Below are 22332 nucleotides of genomic sequence, written 5' to 3' on the forward strand. Positions count from 1 at the left end.
ATAATAATAATAATAATAATAATAATGATAATAATAATAATAACAATAATAATAATAATAATAATTAAAATAATAATAACAATAATAATAATAATAATAATAATAATAATAATAATATAAATAATAATGTATGGAGGCTGTACAAGATGTTGAGATACTTTAAATCATGTTGCGATGATGCTATAATTACTTTATTCCGGAAAGAAATGATTAAACTGCATAACAGTTCCTAAGTGATCAAACGCACGGTATTCCCACACAGAAACCCATTATATAATGGCCTTGTGACAAACAGCCATGTGCATCGCATTCTATTGACAATTCTAATAATTTTGTTTGGCAAAAAAAAAAAATATAGAACACTTGCACATATTCCTTTTCCCCAGTTGAGTACTTGACACAAATGTTTATAAGGCCTACATGATAAAATTTATCAGGATGTTATATATAATTTTCTAAAGGTGAAAAATAATTCATTTATTTATTCACAACCCAATAGTGTACAGTGTATAAAGACACCAATACAGTCACTACAAAACTATAATACAAAATATAATTTATAAAGGTTACATTATTGACCATAAAAAGTTAAATATTATTACTTAAAATTCTGATCAATGATTAGAATTAACAATATCAATATTGGCAAACATTTGGACTAAATTATTATAAGTATTAAAATTTCAAATATTTAGTACAATCTGAACATAAAATCATTAACTAATAACTGAACAAAATGTTTAATTATATGATACAAGTATGAATTAATGACATTTGATTTAAATCAAATTAAACATTAAAAATAATATTCATTAAACAGCCAAGAACACTTTTAGTCTTTGATAGTGATTTATGCCGTAAAACATCATGATTAAATGAATGTGAATCACTGAAATAAAAATAAAACAGAATAAAAAAACAAACAACAAATGAAACCATTATTTTTTTCTTCTTTAATTACTCTTCATTTGTTGTAAAGAAAGCACATGGGTAACATGTGGAAAGAAAGCAGGATATGTTTTGAATTGTTAAACTTTTTCCTGTTAAATGTAGTCAGGGCTAGAAAAGTGGACTGTGTGGCTGGTGGTTGATGGAATTGCGCATTTTCCAGGAGGCATTTTTAGGGGAGAAAACTGTTCTCTCATCATTTTTTGGTGATCGGTTCATCAAAATAAGGATTGCATGTACTGCATTTCATCTCTTCATGGAACAGCTTCTGTGGGTTGTTGGTTTTGCGTTGATATTCTACTACGTATCATAATTACCCAAAATGAAATTCAATGATGGAAGTTCAAATTAAAAAGCTTTATTACAACAATACTGGATATTTTGGGGGAACGGGCTTATACCTAAGGAACTTTATAGAGACCAATCAAAGGGTAAAATTTCAATACTACATGCCCAATTCAACACCAATCTTTGATAGTTTTACTGAAAGATATCTAACTGAGCTACTCATTGGGCTTTTGCTAGGGCAATTGCTGGTACATAAAATTGGACGTAAAGTGGGGGTGGGCATATGTCTGGGGTGGATTTATACCTGAGGAACTGCAGAAATTTAGCAACACCAATTTCATTCCAAACCATTCAGCTATAAATCGTGAATGAACAGAGACAAAACATAAATAAAGTGTCTAGTCCAAAGACATGACTAGCGTGACCAGTGTTCGTCTCGAACACACAACCTTCTCGACTAAAAGATCAAAGTTTTAACTGCTGCGCCACACATTTTCTGGTAGGGGAAATTAAGCAGGAGACAGCCAAGGAAAATGTGGTTAGATGATATGTACAACAGTTAGGCACTCAAGAATATTGTGTAATATTTAATAAAGAAAATGTTTGTGATCTTTGAGCAAAAGAGACACATAAGAGCCGACCTTCGATTCAATTAAGCAAAGATGGCACATTTTAATGCATATAATTAGACTGGTACATCAAAGAGAAGCTATGACCCCTCCCTACTACACGTAGCTTAGTCAGACATTAGATAGAAAATACATATAAAATAGTAAAATACATATAAAATAGTAAAATAATTTAAGATAAATGATGAAATAAACTTAAATTGCTTATTCAACAATATGCTTATAAATTAGATTTAAACTTTAGAAAACAAGTAGACAAACTCAATTGATTTTGTTTTTTAAATTTGAAAGATTTTAAGAACATACCATGTCACACACTATGGGAAACAAAAATCAATTGACATGATAATTTGAGAAGGTACAGTAGACTGCACCCAGTACACAACAGAGAAAGAAATCAAAGAGTAGAAATTCTCAGTGAGCCTAGATCAAAGCAACCAAGCTGAAAAAAAGAGCTTTGTATGTGGTGGGAATTCATATAAGGTTTCCTCAAGGTTGGAGCACAGATGCGAGTAAATCAATTCAATCAATATGAATTACACAATTTCACAGCACAAGAATAATACCTTATGAGATAGTTCCTTCATACTAGGGGGATATTTATTGCAAGCTGCCTATATCATAATCGTTCTCATGGACAAGCACTTGTTGATCAATAGGCCTACTGATGAGTGGAAAGGGGAATTGCAGGAGCTATAGCTTAGAGAGAAGATTATGAAGGGAAGCAGTAGGGTAAGGGGCAGAGCTGCATGTAATTAAAAAAGGGAGGGAGTAACAGCTTAGTAAGGAGGCAGAAGCTTAGCATTAAGGGATGGAATTACTTTAGTAAATGAACTATTTTTGTAATAAGAAGAGCTGCAGATTGGAAGAGCAACTGCTTAGGAATAGGATAAAGAAAAAAACAATTACATACATCTTGTTAAGTAAAAAAAATACAGTACTTCAATTATGTTATTTTTTGATGTATGAGAAAGCCCAAAATGATCGGCTTTGTTGGATGGGCTTTCCTCCTTAAATATTGTCTTAAATAAATAAATAAATTATGAAAGATATATAGCTACTGTACATTATAGGCATGACATCTAAATGATGATTGTTGCCATTAAAAGGTCTTATTCTGTTCTTTCTATGGTTATTAGTGAAAAAATCTCCCTATGAAATACTGACAAGGTATTTGTAGGTTTTGGGGTCAGACCAATATGAGATCATACCATTTTGTTATGCTCCATTACCACAGATCCTTGGGTATATTTTTGTTAACCACAACATATACACACATCTAAGTAATCAATGCAATAAATATCACAATAACTAACAGTAATGATCATAATAATAACTAGACTTTAAAAATCTGTGTAATTTTATAATAACCTTGATGGGAATGTTAACATTACAATTTTTTTTTCAAACGAAGATTATTATTTAATAATAATTTCAATTCAATTTTAATGGTAATCATGAATAAATGTTTAGTATTTACATTTCATATATCTATATATATTTATCTTCTTATTTACATATATATTGATGTTTAAATTCAAGAGCTGGTAAACCTATGCTACCAGCCCTATTGCATGTCTTTTTTTCTCTTTGCAGTTTTCATCTTGTTTATATTTAAAAATGAAATATAAAAATAAAATATATATTTTGTGGGTTTCAGATCTTAATTACTGTTTTGGCCAAGGAAAAGGATGTTTATTTTAAAGATATACGTATACTGTCTGGGATATAATTTTTTTTTAAACCCTAAAAACAAGAATCAATTTGTTATCAACTTTGAATAACAACATATTAAAAAAAAAAGTTCTTCCACTGATTAGCAAAAAACTTTTTACTGTGAAAATTCTTAAATTGATTCCAGCCAATTTGAGGGTGGAACGACAAATGTAGGTAAAATGCCTGACCTTGAGGTTCGGAAACCTTACCTTTCTCACTGCAAAAAACTCCTTTTATGGTTTGAGATTTGTTTTTCATACACGATGCAACCTGAAGTTTTCTAGCAAGTCTTAACCATTGATAATATCAACACCTATACCACAGATGATTAATATCTTTCATTATATGGCTATATACTTTATCATGAACTTTCTCTTTGCATACATCATCTGTTACAATAATCTGCTATATCACTATACAAGCCTTGTTCAACTAGACATTATGCAAGAAAATATGAGAACTAGGCCTATAGAAACAAGATATTCCTGAATGACCAACCCTGATGTCCAATTGCCAATCTACTTAGAAACAATCTTTTTTGCTATCTGATTATGGTTATAATTAGCTGGTGATTAGATATAGGTCCTACCAATTGTTATAAATAGTAGTAGGTATTACCTGGTTATAAATATACTTGTACTTTCATATCATCACATTGTTTATAGTATTAACTCTTTATATTTTATTCAATAAATACTTTAAAAAAATTTTTTTTATTTACTTTGAATCAGGCTGCAATGCTCATAAATTGCCTTTAATTGAAAAGAGAAATGCCTTGGTATAAGTCCCCTCCCCCAAATCAGCCTAATTTCTGTGTTCAAAAGGTGAGGAGAGAGGGGAGAGATAACCTTAAACCAGAATAACTATGTAGATAAGTGTTATTATGAAGCTTATAGAGTGGACTTATCTTTATAGTCAATGATGTTTTTGGAATACTTCATTATTTTTTTAAACCACAACAATACACGCAACAAATATCTATATTCCTCAAGGAAATGCTCTTCTAATACGTAATTTCCAAAAATATGCACACACATACAATTTTGCTTTTTTAAAAATCCAAGTAACAAACAGAAAGTTTTCTTTAATACGAGAAGCTCAGCCTTCTAATAACAAAACAAGAAATACTTTTGAAGGTTGAGAAATGATAATCTAAAGAAACCCAGCCTTCCGGAACTAAGGGTTACACATCAGTAGGCCTTCATGCCGCCACCTAAAACTTCTATATTCAACAGCATCACTAACGCAGAACACTGAATTGAAAAGACTTGTGTACCATAAAGAAGTTAATATCATCTTGAAAAAGGGAGTAATTTCAGACACAAAGGAGCTAAAAATCTGTACGTTAGACATGAATGATTTTCAGAAATATGAAAAGATTTAAGAATGCACAGAAACATAAACCATCTTGCAAAGTACTTGTAAACAAGCTTTTAGCTAAACAATGTATCATCTTCACCATAACTTCCGATTGTATCAAGAATGCCGAAAATTGCAAATTCAGAAATTACTCGGTTATTATCACTCTCAATGATATGGATAAAGTGTGGGAACTGTATTTGTTAAATAATAAACTATGATAAAGAAAGGTATACGGAAATCAATGCCTTATTTAATTTAGAAATTTAGAGTAAATGTATATAATTTCTAATTAGTAATAAAGATAAAATGAAGACATTACTGTGGATTCAGATTTTTTTTTATAGTCAGTTAATTTAATAATTTAATATAAGTTAATAATTGAGTAATAATGGAACAATATATTAATGTTTTATTTGTCTTCATTGGAAATTTGGAGTAGGTCTTAAATTATTATGATATAATAACTAAAAGTTTTGTTCACATGGCAAACGTCAGATAAATTGACATGTCAATTATGAAAGATGCATTTTTATTTTATATATTCAATTACTTAGTCATCATTAGTAAAAATTGACAAATTGGTGAGGTATAGCTAGTTAGGGTTATCAATGTTAGATAGGTGGTATGAATGATGCATTATAAAGTCTATGAAGATTAGGGAGTAACGTTGTCTTCAGATAGATGCGAGATTTGAACCCCCCATTATGGGGCTGGAAGGCCCCCTTAATCCACTCCCAATAAAGTTAGTGTATTTATAATGTTTCTACAAAATTACAAAAAAATTACAGAAAATTATAATCATGAAAAACATGACATAGTATCATAATTTCTGTCTTAAATTAAAGCTATTTAAAAAAAACTACTATAAAGTGTTTTGATTATAAAATAGGCTATGAATTAAAAGGATTTAATTAATCACAGAGTATCCCCAACCTTATTAATTATGTATCAGGAAGTCAATAACGTCTAATTTCACAGCTTTTTGAAGAGCTTACACAACCAATTATACTATAGATGCATTTGAGAGTCTTCAATTTTCAACTAAGATGTGGACTGAACTAAATATTAAACATAATTCATAATTTAAAAAAAACTATGACCTTGTAATTGGCATTTCTATTTTTTTTCTGGTGTAACTGCAAAACTGAAAGCTGTGTTATGATTATTTAAATCAAATGTGCAATATATTTAAATATCATTCTAATTCAATTACAGATGCTTGTAACACAAACATCAAAATTTTGTTGAGAATAGTTTCCTAAATTAATGTTACAGTTTTTTTTATATGAATGTATTATGTGACCATGGTATATTGTAATAACATGCTGGATTTATTATTTTATTATACAAAAATCTCCTACATTCATATTTAAATAATCAATAAAATAAATATCTTAATAAATTACAATAATTATCACAATAATAATTAGTCTTTAAAAATGTTTTAAAATCTGTGAAATTTTAACCTTGATAGAAATGTTAACATTAAAACTTAAAAGGTTTAATTATTATTTAAAAAAAAAATTAATTCAATGTTATTGGTAATCATGAATAAATGTTTGGTATTTACATTCATGTATATTTCTATATATTTATTTTCTTGTTTACATATCTATTGACACTTAAATTTAAGAGCTGGTAAATCTATGCTACCTGTCCTATTGCATGTCATTTTTTTCTCTTTCCTGTTTCTACCTTGTTTTTATATAAAAATAAAAGTGTATAATACGTAGGTTTCAGAACTTAATTACTGTTTTGGCCAAGCAGAAGGATGTTTATATTAAAGATATACTGTCTGGGATATAATTTTTAAAAAAAAATCTAAAAAAAAAATTCAATTTATTATCAACTTTGATTAACATAAAAATAAGTTCTTCCACTGATTAGCACCACTTTTTACTGTGAAAATTCATAAATTGATTCCCAGCCAATTTGCGGGTGGAATGACAAATGTAGGTAAAATGCCCGACCTTGAGTTTGGGAAACCCTACCTTTCTCGTTGTACTCCTTTCATGGTTTGAGAATTGTTATTCCTACACGCATGTTATAACCTGAAGTTTTCTAGCAAGTCTTAACCATTGAAAATATCAATACCTATACCATAGATGATTATTATCTTTCATTATATGGCTAATACTTTATCATGAACTTTCTCTTTGCGTACATCATCTGTTACAACAATCATTGTGCAAGAGAAAAATCAGACCTATGCCTCTAGAAACAAGATATTCCTGAATGATCAACCCTGATGTCCAATTGCCAATCTACTTGAGATAAAATCTTTTTTTTAAAATATTATCTGATTTATGGTTATAAATAGCTAGTTGTAATCTTGATTAGATATAAGCCCTACCTTGTTAAATAATAATAGTAGGTATTATCTGGTTAAAAAATCTTGTACTTTCATATCATCACACTTTCTATTAATAATACTTTATATAAAAAATTATAGTTTAAACATGTTGAATTATAGGAAAAACATAATAAAAACCTGAAGATAAAAAATACCATTTTATATTTGGATATTCGTAATAAACTTTGTATTTTAAGTAAAGCATTTTCCTTGAATGTTTTATTTGCATTGTCATTAGTGGTTACAGTACATTGTTCTGTTTATTAAAATATAAATAAATAAATAATACAATATGCATAACAAATGGTAAAAGCCAACACACTTTAAGTCTTAAAAAAGTACTTAAATAAATTTTATACCAACTACAGAGGAATCAAAGTACTGTGTATACTCATCTGTTGGTTTTCTACAGGAAGGGGGAGCTAAAAATCAGTAATTATTAGGATATTTTTTTCTGATATCATTTCCCCTAGCCTGGTCCCCAGGCCTTGTAAACTAAAATCATTAAGGAAAGCCTACAAAAACTGAACATATGGTATCTAACATTTCCTTTCTGTCAAGAGTTTTGCACTGGCCCTGTCTTGAGGAGTCTAATGACTAACAGAATATACCTGAATATTAAGTATTATAAGCATAACAGAATCTTACTCATGTTGAAAACGCTAAATTAACCAAGGACGGCCATATTTTCAGCTGTTTACAACAACAAACTTTGATCATATTGGTGTTGGCAATCTAAAGCCAAGAGGAGAAACAGAATCAGGCAACACTTCAGCTGCTATCAAAAAAAGAGAAGATTCTTGACAAACTCAAAAAATGTTATTAATAATCGCAGATGTTGGTAAATGTATAAAAAACTACAGTAGTTTCAACATGGTATTTTGTAAATCTTATTTGGAGATAACTATTTTTACTTGTCCATTGTCAACTCCCATAGTGAACAAATTCAACTTTTTACAATGCTGGTTTTTCAATGTTATTTTAATGACAGGAAATTTAATAGGAGTGATGTTTTGCCATATGTGACTAGTTATTATACTTAATACTCAGTACATTCCAAACTACTTGTTAAAAATATTTTGCAAGTGATTCAGGTAAGAATCGAACCAACAACCTCTAGAATTTAATCTAGATTTACAAAAAGAAAAAAAACAAAAAACAAACTAATAAATGATTAAGAGGAAGAAGAATTCAATTATATTAAACTTTAATAAAAAATTTAATCTAAACATCGAATTAATTACAAAAGAAATGATGGTGAAAATAAGCAATCAAATAACATAAACTAAAATAAACTATATTATAAGAAAAGGAATAACACTGGTGTATAAATAAGCTAGATAAAATGTAAACACACATATTTAAGGAGCACATGACGCTATGTGGCGCAGTGCTTAAGGCATTGGAATTTCAATTGTAAGGTTGTGGGTTCCAGATTGATGCATATCACTCTTGCCCCTCCCACCCGGGGTATAAACTAGGAGTATTTGTGGGAGACAAATGATTTAGAACTTAGTAGTCTGAATTACGTGCACAAGTTGGCCATACTCTCCAGGGAGCGAAGGAGAATGTACGTTGTTAATGTATAATTCTGTATGCAATGAAAAGAGGAAAAAAGCATCTAGAATATTTTTTCTGTAGTAGTTCTATATAAATCCTACTGAATAAAATAAAATGTGTTGTTAGTTGAAAATCCTTACATTCTTCATTCTTATAAATACTTCCATGAATCTAATTACTATAGAAGGGTATTCCATTACATTCAAACTCTAGTACTTCCGTTAGTTAAGAAATTTGTGTATGACAACGACTGGTGTATACCTTTGTATTCATTTTCCTTATAGAAAAATTAATAACTTCCTTATTTAAGTCAGGCTCCGGACGAAAAAAAAAATGATATTGTTGTAGAACTGATTTTGTAAGACAGAAAAAAGTTGTTTGACGAAAAACGGTTAATGAAATACAGATTTTTGAATATTTAAAAACTGGGGAGGAGGGGAAGGTAGAAAAAAGGGTGGTTACACCCCTTTTCCCCCAGTTTTTAAATATTCAAAAATCTGTATCTCTTTAACTGTTTCTTAGTTTTTCGTCAAACAACTTTTTTCTGTCTTAGAAAAATCAGTTACTACAACAGTACAAAAATTTTTTTTTTTAAATAGTGTAATAATATTATAAAATATGATAAATAATATCGATAAATTAAAAAAAATATAACCACATTACCTCAAAATCCATATTATTACACATAGTGTAGGCCTACCCATGGAGGAAATATATCAATATATTTCCTCCCTGGTATACCGGAAGTTTAATTATTCTGTTATTCATTGTTTCTGCTTTATAAAGTAGAGGCTCAATTCTCATTAAGAATGCACAACATAAAGAAAAGTACATGTGAAAAAAAACCAGAAAATTTAATAAAAATTTCAAAATCTTTGAAAAAATTGACCATTGTGTTACAGGTAAAACACTTTGTATGGTAAAAATGCCATGTTGCACAACAACCGGGTTCAAAGATTATATGCGCATTTCTTGGCAAATAAGATTTTTGATCTTATCAAGGGTACAAGGCACAGGAACATAAAGGGTGTGTTGGATATTATAATGGCTTCACGTAATGTTTGTTGCCTGCATGGGTATAGACAAAGAGAGCTAGTGGGTCTTAAGTCATCCTTTGTTTTACTTAATACATACTATTCAAGATCACAGTGAATGACTGTTTCCACAGTAATTTTGACATACATTCTACATAGCAAACTAATTTATTGGAAGGAGGAAGTTTTGAAAAAACTCAAGGGAATTACTATACAATGCATGAATCAGTGGGAATAAATTTTAAAATATTTGGACTTTCATCTATTTATCTATTTATTATTTTTTTTGTGGGAGGGGAAGAAGGAGAGGGGAAACTTACTATACCCTAGACTGTTTTCCCTACATCCATACCCTTCCTAATACAACATCAAATTCTGTAATTTAATTTTTGTGCTTTGGCAGAATTTTCAACTACAACAATAATGACCATAAAACAAAAAAACAATTCAGACCTTGATATTAATTAATGATGATAATATCTATAATATAATTTTAAAGAAATATAAAAAAGAATACAAATATAAAAAAAAGAAACTATTACAAAATAAATACCTACAGAAAGAAAAAAAATCAATAAAAGAAGACAAATTAGAATAATTTAATAATAATTTTAATACAGGAATAGAAATGCTCAAATATAATTCTTAAATACATTCTAGGCATAAGGTTTATAGCAAAGAAGCAAACAAATATAAAGATGGCCCAACAAAAAAAATGATTAGATTATCATCTTGGCTGGAAAAGTGATGAGAGAGAGAGGCTTTTTATTTTTATTTTGCTATAAAACCTAATATCACTCCGAAGTTGTTTGCTGGTGAATTTATATTCAAAGTAAAATACATGCAATAGTAATAATTATACAAGCAATATCCCAACTACTTACTACAGACAAAAAAAAAAAAAAAAAAAAAAATTCAATTTTTTCCCCCAAAATGTATTATCTTTAATACTACAGAAGACATGCGGGTCGAAATGATAAACTAATTATTTTTTTCATTAGGCTGATAGTATGATCCATTATGTGTAAACACATTTATACAAGCATGTAGACAGGGATATATTAATCTGTTTACACATACAATTTCAATTATCATGAAAATTAAATCACAGGAGAAATTTTAATAGTTTAATATGTTTCAATTGATATACACATGGGCTGTGGATTGCTAATAGCTAATATATGAATACATTTTTATATATCAATTTCATAAAATATTTTATTACATACACACATTATGATATAATATCAATTTCATAAAATATTTCAATATATATATATACACACCACATAATACAAATTAAAAGGCAAAATACCGAAAAACAACAATGCTGCGGAAACAATGGCTGGTTTTCGGTAGAGATACAAATTTGATAAGCAACAGCTTCAAAGTAAACATAAGTAAACAGCCAGAAATAGAACTAGACCTTTCGAACTACACGAGTCCTTCTTTAGTGGCGATCTATCTATAATAATTTCGTTTTAAGAATCAAATTAGAGGAAGAACAATAATATGTATTCTCTCTTCAAAGAAATTGACATCTATTATATTACATTTGTAAAAAATACCTCTAGGCTTAGAGAATAATAATTATAATAAAAAAGAAGAATGCACCTAATGTGCCCTTACCTGGTAGTCTTAAAGAGTATCTGCTTTTGTTCCTGCCAACAGGTTTGCGAGTTCCTTGTGCCAAAGTTCAGGTGCTACTACAGGCCTCCTTGAACAACTGTAAATGAGATAAGAATATTTGTATTGGGTCTAGCCATTTGCATAAACTACCAGCTGTTACATACGATACTATAGGTGTGTGTTATCAATTCACTACACCATCTTGGCAATTTAATCATTTCTTATTTGCTCGTCCTCGTTTTTTTAATATCAACATCTCATTATCCGGGACTAAGAAAAAAAGCTAGGCTCATTGTTTTATAAGATAATTGGTGTAGCAGCTGAAGGGACTGATCTTGTGTTTCTCCCATATGGTGATGAGCCACCATTGACTATAAGAGAGATATTAGTTCTTTCTCCTCCTTGCTTGTTGCAATTATTAACTATAAGGCCAACAAACAATGCTACATAGCTTTAATTAATACATCAGCCGGTCAATGCCAAAATCTCAAATTTCTAATGAATTTCACTTGCTTGAAACTAAAATCAATATTGTTCTTTTGGTGCTATAAGAAACACCTTGTCTCAATAAGGTTTTCAGTCAAAAAATAATAACGGACTCCAGAAGGGAATGACTAGATAATACAGTATGCAGTATATTGTTGGTTGATGCCACTAGTGATTGTACAGTAGATACAATGAACATAGAGATTTAATATGCAATACCATTTAATATTAGAATGCAACTGATAAAAATGATAACAAGGCTAATGTTGCACATTGTAACACTAAACCTGTTAATTAAAGTGATGTTGATATCCTCAATCGTGTGAAGCACTGCATGATCATTGAGAGGTCTTGCAAATTATACATGTGTTGAGCTATTATAATATATTTATTTTTATATTATGTATAATTAAGTTATTATTTTCAAGTGGGGTTTTGCCAATTAACAGATACACTATTAACACCATTTCTACATTCTTTGAATAGACATTTATATTTAAAACATATTTTTTGTGTTGAACTATTGTAATACTGTATTTAATTTGTACATTTAGTATAAATAGGTTATTATTTTTCATTAGTAAAAATATATTGTCTTTTACCAATTAACAGACACTATAAACACCATTTCTTATATTGGCTGTCAATTTTTAGAGTAAAGTCTATGTATCAGCAATAACTAAATTGTTTTAATATGAATCGCATTCCAAAATGACAGCTAAATATTGGTCAATTTAATATTAATAACTATTAATAATAATAATAATAATAGGTAGATTTATTAGGTGCAAATAAACAAGGCCTCTAAGCGCTTTTATTTAAATAAACAGGGCCCAAGTCAAGGTTCAGGGGTTAGGGGGTTAGCCAGAGGATCTCAGTAATTTTAGGCCATTTTTAAGCTATTCTGAGAGGTTCCAGAATTTATTAAATATGCTCATGCTAATATTTATGGTCCTACAAATGTCTAACTGGTAAGGGGCGATTGGATTTTTTGATAGGGGATTAAGCCCCTTCTCCCTGTGGGCATCAATATTGGCACCAACCTATTGTACAGTTGCAATGAAATTGAAACATGCAAAAAATATAGTACATTTTGTTTACATTTCCAACAGAAATTTCAATAAAGATGCAAATCTATTGTAAGAATAGAAATGAATATTAAAGAAATATACCAGTAGATTAAGGCACGAAATAACAAAACAATAATAATTAATTATAACAACAATAGGCCGTATATATGAAAAACAGACCCTGCTACCGGTAATATTAATAATAAAAATAGTAATATTTGTATAATTTATATCTCTGAGTAGCGACTATTTCAATACATAACATTTATATGCATTGAATTTTTAGAATTTATTACCAAAATGGTGGGGGGGGGGGGGGGGGGGGGGGGGGGGGACTCCAGCCTGTTGGACATGCTGAACCTCTCCCCAGTAGTTACAACTTTTCAGATCGAAAAAAGAAAAACGATTTAAAAGAATTCTTAGGCTATGATATGTTCTACAGTCAACTACCTTTACATGAGATGTCCTTAAAATTGCTGTTTTCCCCAAGTGCTATGGTTAAAGCCCCATTGACTCCCACCCAAGGCATCATCACTGCAATTCCCCAAAATATTCAGACATGTTGAATAGTTTAACCCCTCCTCCAACGTATATCATTTAGACTTTTATGGTCCTGGAAAACACTCAAAAGAATTCCATAACTTCCCATATAAACTCTGATATCCAGTGAATATGAATTATTTACTTAATCAATTATAGATCCAATCATACACTAACAATGGATAATTTGATCAGAATCTATCAAAGTGAAGTGGATTTATACTTAACAGCACCGAGTTCAACTGAGTGATATTTATCCAGCCAAGTGACACATCATACCATTGACATGAAATGCCATGGCAACAAAAGAATGCTCTTTTTTTTCTAGAATGATTTTTAAAGATACGTCAATGAAAAATTAATAAGAATTTTGATATTCAAATTTGATACTTTGTGTAATTGTTAGCTTTCAGCAGCAGAGTATCTAACAAAGAAACATCTGTCTCTTATACACATCTGGTGGGAAGAGTGTTGATGATTAAGTGAGAGTGAGGGACTTTAGCTGGCACAATAAGGTAACTTACTGGAGTGTAATTTATTTGTTTTGCAAACTTCTATTTCTGGGGTTCCAGAGGGAAACCCCCTTTGATATGCCAAAGGCTTCCATTTGAAAATTATGTCACAAAAAATGTGATTACAGCAGCCAGTTAACGGATGCATTATATAATTCTTTGCATAGGTCCATAAATTGACTGGTAATCAATTTAAGGATTGTTGCAGTGCCATTTCAATTAATACCTGCAATTTTGAAATTTCCTTTCATAATTACAAAACCACAAAAAACTCCTAAATATAAGAGCCTAGAGTCCTAATAAAAATTTATAGCAATCCAATTAAATGTCCATCCTATAATTAACCCAGGTAGTTCAATTGCTGTTGGACTTGAAATAAAAATTATATCAATCAAATCAAATTACTGAAACAATAATTGAAGGACAGTTTGTAAAACATAAAGAGGAAGTGTATTGCCACTAGACAGATGGAGTTTCAATAGACAATAAATAAAATAGAAGTGCACATAGCCGGACTCTTAAAAAAAAACTAGATGCACTTGACAACCTCTAAGAAGAGGCACTGAGACATAGCTAGGGTGAGACTGCTAGGGGTGAGGACCTATGGTACAGAGGGTTGGGATAATAATTTCCCTGCCTATTGTAGAGGCCAGGGCGGGGGAGGGGGTTAAGGCATCCATTTACCAACCTCCAGATCTGCCAATGTTTTATTAGCAGTGAACTTTAAAATATCTTCAGGTGGGGAAAAAATAAAATAACATATTGTTTTCTTATTTACCAGGATCATTCTGCAAAGCAGAAATTATGAAAATAAAATGTTATTTTTATAAACAAAAAAATAACAGTAAAAGAGTTAGTAAATGTAAGAATGCACCTTTAGGCAATTCCCTAAAATTCACTGCAGAGATGCTGATATTTTAACAGTATAGTAATCATATTAACAGCACTTTTTCTTTTTTTTTTTTTTGAGGAGAAATAAAGATTTAATAGATAATTCCATATTATAGGTTCATGTGTAATGTGTTAGCATCTGGATATACTGTACCATGTGGCTTGGTAATAAACTATTCTTGTATCTTTGAATAAGAAAACAGCTCTGCTATAATAAATCAATATTTTAAGCATTTATTAAATATATTACAATATGATATAAACAAGAAATATTATTCAGTTAGAAATATTATTCTCACACCAACTGCAGTAACATATCATAACTTTCAGGATGCAAAACCAAAATTAAAAGACTTTAAAAAAAGAGTGTAAGTTACCTTTCAGAGTTATGGTTTAGTTTCTGAAAGGTAGCTTACACTCTTTTATATTATCATGACAGAGTTAGAGAATAATTTCCATGCGATTAAAAGACTTAGTATATTAAAATAGAAACTACAACATTAAATAATACAACTTACACAAAAATTAGTATACACCATTATAAATAATATTAAAAATGACTGTATATTATTTACAAGATTACAAATTAATCAACTGATCATGAATTATTTGTACAGTAGACATAAATTTGGACAAGATAAGTGTTATTATAAATGCATTAAATCAAAACTAAGGGAATTAATTAACCAAAATATATAATAATTTTTTTTCTCAAACAATGTTCAGTTCATTAAAAAAGTATTCAGTGTTCATTAAAAAAATGCACATGATTGAATCACACTGGGCCTTATCTGATTTAATTTTACCCGAAACCCTATTAGCAAGGGCAAGGTGCACACCTACACCTTAGCAGCCCCTGTACCCATTAACCACTAAAATGACATGGTCCTATAGTACCTAGTGTAGCCAAGCCTGTCTGTCATTCTGATACTAGCTAGCCCTACCCAAGCCCATCTCATCCTGATACTACCTGGCCCTACCCAAGCCCGTCTCTTTAATATCCTGATACTAGCTGACCCCACCTTTTGCTCAACTTTGGTGATCTACGAACTGGTGTTACAATGTAGCTGCACTGCTCTTGAAGCTAGTAACATTATTTAAATCTGCCAGATGCTCATTTCACCAAATACTACTACCAGTACAATTACAACAGTAGCGGACAAAGAAACATAAGAAACTAAAAGCAATTTCAAAGTAACTCTTTACCTGTTACTGATACATATAAAGAAGTTCAAGACCGTTTTTCTACTGGTATCTAGGATCGGGTCCATCTGTTCTCTATTTACTTTTGGTAGCGTTTTTTGTAGTGCTTGGTAAGTCAAGGCCGTAGCCAGAGAAAAGAAAAATGCAGAGGCAAGGAAACATGTTGAGAATAGGGGGTAGGGAGGGGAGATGTTGCCACTGGTCTAAGATGCTCTGAGATGGCTTCTCAGCCATTTTCATGCACCTTCTTCTAATCTCTGTCTCAAAACCATAAATTCCAAAAATTACTGTCTGACCCTAAGTTCTATTCTAAATATTGTATTGGATTAGTAGTCAGTGTAAACAATAAACTTAGGACCTTGGGTACAATATAATAGAGAAAAAAAAAGAAAGAAAATGTATAGTTATCAGGCTGGCTACAGCCCTGTAATTATATGTTTTATCCCAAGATAGGGGCTAGATGATCCATTCACTTCCCCACTATATGAGTATCAAGACAACCATACTACCTCACAGTGGAAGCTGGGATAATAACTAAAATTAAATACTTACACATGTACACCCTATGGTACTAAATTAGTAAATATATTGGTTAAGTGTGAACCAAGATTTGTCTAAATTTACTATTATTTGTATGTCAAACGTTTAACATATGGAACTGATAATACAAAAAATCAAATACCATGTAACATGAAATAATCAATTTTTGAATAAATTAACTTTATAATATGTAAAGGGTTGTAATACAGTATTTTTCTAACATGGAATCATTTTTATTATCATAAAATATATAACTTAAAAATTTAGGAAATAAACATATAAAAGACGGTGTTGCACGTGCAAAATTAATTAAAAACTGTAAGGAATACTTCATAAATAAACCACAATGCCTAAGATGAGTCAATCTTTGTTAAAGTTTGAACTATATTTCATTATAATAATAATAAATGCTTTATTTCAACATGAAAAACAAGATTCACTATTGGGTGCTTTTCATCAAGGCCTTAATAAAAGTGGTATGAAATTTGTAAAAATTTATATGAGCACAAAGTCACATAGAAAGGTAAAATATAACATACATAAAAATCATCACATAAGCAAAGTGTACATAATGTTAAAACTTAACACATACAGAATCAAGATAAAACATAGTAATCTGTTTGTTTGTTTGTTTAATTTGGTGAAGTTGTATTACAATAAAAAGACTTGGATTTTGTTATACTGTACACTCTTCTGATAGTTCATAGGTTTTTACCTAAAAGATGTTTAGAAAATTAGAGTCTCAAATCACATGTCGGGAGAGATAAACAAAATTATATAAATAAATCAATGTACATAAATATATACTGTTCATACGTACATTCATACATACATATAAATTATACAAACTAAAAACCAAAATACTGAAACACAATGCAGTGGGAAACAATGGCTGCATCTCGGATACAAAATTGATACAAGTTAAAGCTAAAATGTAAACGCAAGTAGACAGCCAGAAATAGAACAGAGCTTTTGCACAACACTAGTTCTTCCTCCGTGGCGAGTGAGTGCAGGTAAAAAAAGTCAGATAGAATATAGTGAAAAGATGCTGACTATAAATCATAATACATACATAAACTATTGTACCAGATTATTATATTGTATTGTAAAAACATACTGTTAACCACTTTCAAAACTAATAAATTAACACTAATTAAACAAAAAGATGATGATCATTAACAAGTACCTAAACGATGCATAACCATAATGTAAGATGAAAAGATATAAACTGAATTCTGTACAATAATATTGAACTCACCGAAATATGTTTGGTAAAAGCCAGCAAATATCATACGTAGACTGGAAAACAATAATCTAGAATAAATCTTGTGTTGTCGCAAAATTCAGACAAACAATGTGTGAAATCTTATAAATGTAATCAGTCATAACATGTTAATGATAGCACTTAAAGAGACAACGTGATTCAGATACGCTTTATCAAGTCCACTACGTAGCACAATCCTGTTTGTGCATGCCTTGTTCGCAGGAATCCTTCGCATCCACTGACACAATCTTGCTACAAACCGGCTCATATAGACTAGGTGTGATTTTTTTTAGGAAAGTAACACACCACTGTTGACAAGTAAGAGACAACTAATGTCACATGATAGGTTTTCTTTAGATAATTATTCTAATAACATGAGACTAGTGTACTGCTGTTTGACATAAAATTGGATTGCCACCTAATCGGTTAAGACGGTAATTGATTCTACTCACTTAAGTAGATTTGCATATAACTTGATGGTGTTACATTAACTCGTCTTGTTTCAAGCAGCTCCCAGAGGTGAAGACAAATTCAAATGCACTAATGATTACAAATTGCTTTTACAGTATCTCAAATAATGCCACTTCATCTCTAGATAGCTAAGTTACTGTTTTCGTCACCGAGCTCGTCGTCTGAAGCGCCGATTATTCCCCGTGGATAGGTGAACATATCCGAATCATCGTCATCATATTTAATACTTGCGGCGGAGTAAATGCCAAGTGCAGAATAAACTATAAAATATGATAACTGAACTCATCAATGCAAAAAAATATACAAATATTCAGAACATAAAAAGAAATTTTTATATCTATCTAATAAATTTAATGATGTTTATTACTTTTTTTTTTAGTAATGGATTAAATTTGGTCGAGTTTCTGAAATTAAATTTTTGTCGAAACCACTCACGAAGTCATTTGGAGGTTTCACCAGTCTGGTGAACTATCCATTTAAATTCATAATTATCAGTATCCAATCTTCCTATTTATAATTTTATTTTACAATCCTATGTGTCTAGATAGTATAGTTGATGACAAAGCATTGATGCAAGTACATACATTATTGTAGTTGATACTCACAGTTTTTATAAGTCTTTATTTAAAAAATGAAATGGGCATTGATTGAAAAACAAGATGTTGCTTTATTTCTTCTTATTAATACCAATTCATAGTTGAAAACTTTTTTAACAGTGATTTATATATTACTATGTGTACTATTATTATTGAAATACAAAAACTAGGATATAAACTAAAACCAAAAATAACAACCCTATCAACATTTTTTTTATTTATTTTTTTATTTAAAAAACAGTATTGAGATATATACAATGGAGAATCTCCATTAATTACTTACTTTACTAATTTATTCATTTAATTAATTAATTCATTAATTTAGTCATTCCCTCGTTTATTTAGTTATCCACACATTAATTAATTACTTAATTTATTATTACATTCATTCAAACTTTTATTCAGGGTTTCTTTTGGGCAGATTGTTTTTGAGAAGTTGAAAAAAGAAGGGGAGAGGAGAGTGAGAAAAGAATAAGAAAAGGAATAAAGAGTTTTTAAAAAATAATTTCTCTACAAAATTATTTTATTCTTCTAGATTTACTTATAATTTCAATTATTTCTGTTTCTTTAATGTGTCAATCTTTTATTTTTATTTTGTTAATTATTATTTTTAATGTTTTCTTTAAATCATTATTTTATAAAAAAATTTTGATTTTAAATTTTTCTGTTTTAATTTAATTAATTTGTTAAAGATCTAGTTTTATTTCTATCTTTATTCTTTTGTCTTTAACTGTATGTACTGAGTGTCCCAGTTGATCAGCTCTAACTGGACGGACCTCCTTCACAAAATATTGTTGAAATAAATAAATAATGGTGTTAACAGTAATAAAACATAAATATAACAGTTTGTATCCAGTCATTTGGTAGGTTGTATAGAATCACCAACACGTAGGATATAGTAAATCACACTTTATTTATTAAGCCCTGTCCAGCCTATCAAATTTCATTTGACAAAAACATGTGACATGCCTAAATATGGTCATGATGACATCACATCATGACCATATATAGGCATATCATGACCATATATGGGTATACAACAGTTTTTTGTCAAGGAAAATTTGATTGTGTGGACAAAGCTTAGGATATATAAACTAAAAAAAAGTTTAGTCTACAAAAAGTATCAAACTGCCTATTAAAAACATAGAGGGCACTATATAAAAAGTCATATTTCATTTGTTCTTAAAGTTCAAGTTCAACTGGGCCAAAGGGATATACAAAATAATTAACTAAACATATTTTCAAATAGATTTTGCTCATTATAGAAAAGGGGGAAATATCCCCTCCTGTTGTCAATTAACCCCTGCATCCTATCATTTATTCAATGCTATCTGTCCTTTTTACTAATGTTCCTTTTAAATTCTTGCCAACATTGTTCCATATATTCATTATGTCATCCACACTGTATTACAGTAGGCCATAGGTTAGAAAATTTCAAGGTCTAATGTCTTTTTTATTTTTGTTTTCTATTCTAAACATCACTTCCTTCTGATTTCCTCCATTTGCCTAGTAATTTTGAATTTATAAGACTCAGTATCAATAGTGCTTAATTGAAAAACAACCCATCAATGAAAAATTTCGAATTAAAAATGATCAAATTAGTTATCAATTACAATTAGGTAGGCCTACAGCATTGAAACAATCTTTTTTCTATGATTTACACATTTTTTAATCAAAAATGTTTAAAACTATTTAGTTGGTGTTTGTACAAATAATTTAATAAGAATGATGTTTTGCCCTACCTGATGTGTTATTGTAATTGTACTGAGCTCAATACATTCCCAAATAAACTTTTGTGATTCGAGTAGGAATCGAACCTGCAACCTGCAGATAACTAGCCTGGTGTTATTGGGATCTGGTTCAACATAAGATACTAAGCACAAAATATAATAATGAAAATGGTCTGATGATAAAAATATAGAGAGGATGATGATGATGATGATAATGCGATGATGATTATAATAATAACTATGATAATTATGATGAATGGTAGCAGTGATGTTGAAGAACAGTGACATAAGATATCATTATCTACATCAATACAAATCAAATGAGATAAGAAATGCATAAAAAAAAACCTTAGGCATACATAATACTATGCAACACATGCAAAATGTAATTAAACATTAAAAATGTAATAGGCTGTATAATCTAAAAACCTGTAGGCCTAAATGATTAAAAAAATCTTTTGTCTAAAATTGTTTTCATAGAAAATTTTCATCTTTAAAATTATGAGATTTTTAATTATTTGTTTTTATTGCTTGAAATCACTTAGATAATTTATGTATTTTCCATTAGTAATAGAAAGGCATTATTACAGTTATACTTAGTCCTTTACTTACTATGAAAGCATAAGCTTTCTACCGGTAGGCAAATATACTGCATGACTTTCTGTATAAATTAATATCAATAATTCTTCTAGTGAATAAATTGAGTTTTTAATATCTTTTATATGTATGGTTAAAAATATGAATAATAATAGAATAATTAATAAGTTATCTTAAGAATAAAGGTTGGATTTTTACAGGTAGGTTAAACAGAGTGCTTTGCTCTCAAATGTTAATGATTTTGAAATCTAAAGAAGTACTGTATGTTATATCTAGATCTAACTATTCCCCCCTCTCATTTTAATACTTAAATTATATTCTATGATAGAAAAAGAAAAATTACACCAATATATAAAAGGCAATTGGTTGTATTAGATTATTAAGGTCAAAATATACATATAAATGTGATATTTTGAAAACCATTTTCAATGTTTAGATTTCGCAACCAAATTTCCTGAAGATGAAATATGGTTATTAGATGGTTTGTGTGATAGGAGTCTAATAACTGCTGGTAGGTTTGCAAAAAAAAAATTAAGAAAACAATAACAGTTTGAATATCTAAGTTTAATTAAGAATATTCATACAGGTAAATCTGTTTATATTACCTATGACAAGTAGACAAATTTAACAGGTTGGTTAAGATCCTCTTCTTTTAATCAACATGTAGAAATTGTAAACAAAGATTAAGCTGACATCATCTTTACAATTATTATTACTATTAGTATTATTATTAATTATTATAATTATTAATATCATTATGTATTACTATTATTATTATTATTTATTATTATTATTATTATTATTATTATAATTATTATTATTTGTACTCTTTATAAAAAAAAAAAAAATCATGTTTATCTTTGTTAGACCATCTATCTGTCAAGGTCCTGCCCCGGGACCCCTCTTGCCCCGG

General features: G+C 29.6%; 1 protein-coding gene across 4 annotated transcripts in view; it reads right to left on the minus strand.

Annotated features, from left to right (window-relative positions):
• LOC117104393 (prospero homeobox protein 1-like) overlaps positions 1-22332 on the minus strand; it is a 63427-nt gene that overhangs the window by 28604 nt on the left and 12491 nt on the right. For 3 of the 4 annotated variants that reach the window (XM_033245221.1, XM_033245220.1, XM_033245229.1), the window contains 3 exons: positions 18478-18756; positions 18020-18060; positions 11520-11616 (listed from right to left, as the gene is read on the minus strand). The gene's annotated coding sequence lies outside the window, so the exon portion shown is untranslated. The remainder of the gene's footprint in view (positions 1-11519; positions 11617-18019; positions 18061-18477; positions 18757-22332) is intronic. The other variant, XM_033245222.1, reaches the window with a different exon arrangement.

The sequence above is a fragment of the Anneissia japonica genome, unplaced genomic scaffold (genome assembly GCF_011630105.1).
Source record: "Anneissia japonica isolate Jap-2015-1 unplaced genomic scaffold, ASM1163010v1 scaffold287818_len932483_cov186, whole genome shotgun sequence".
NCBI lineage: Eukaryota > Metazoa > Echinodermata > Crinoidea > Comatulida > Comatulidae > Anneissia > Anneissia japonica.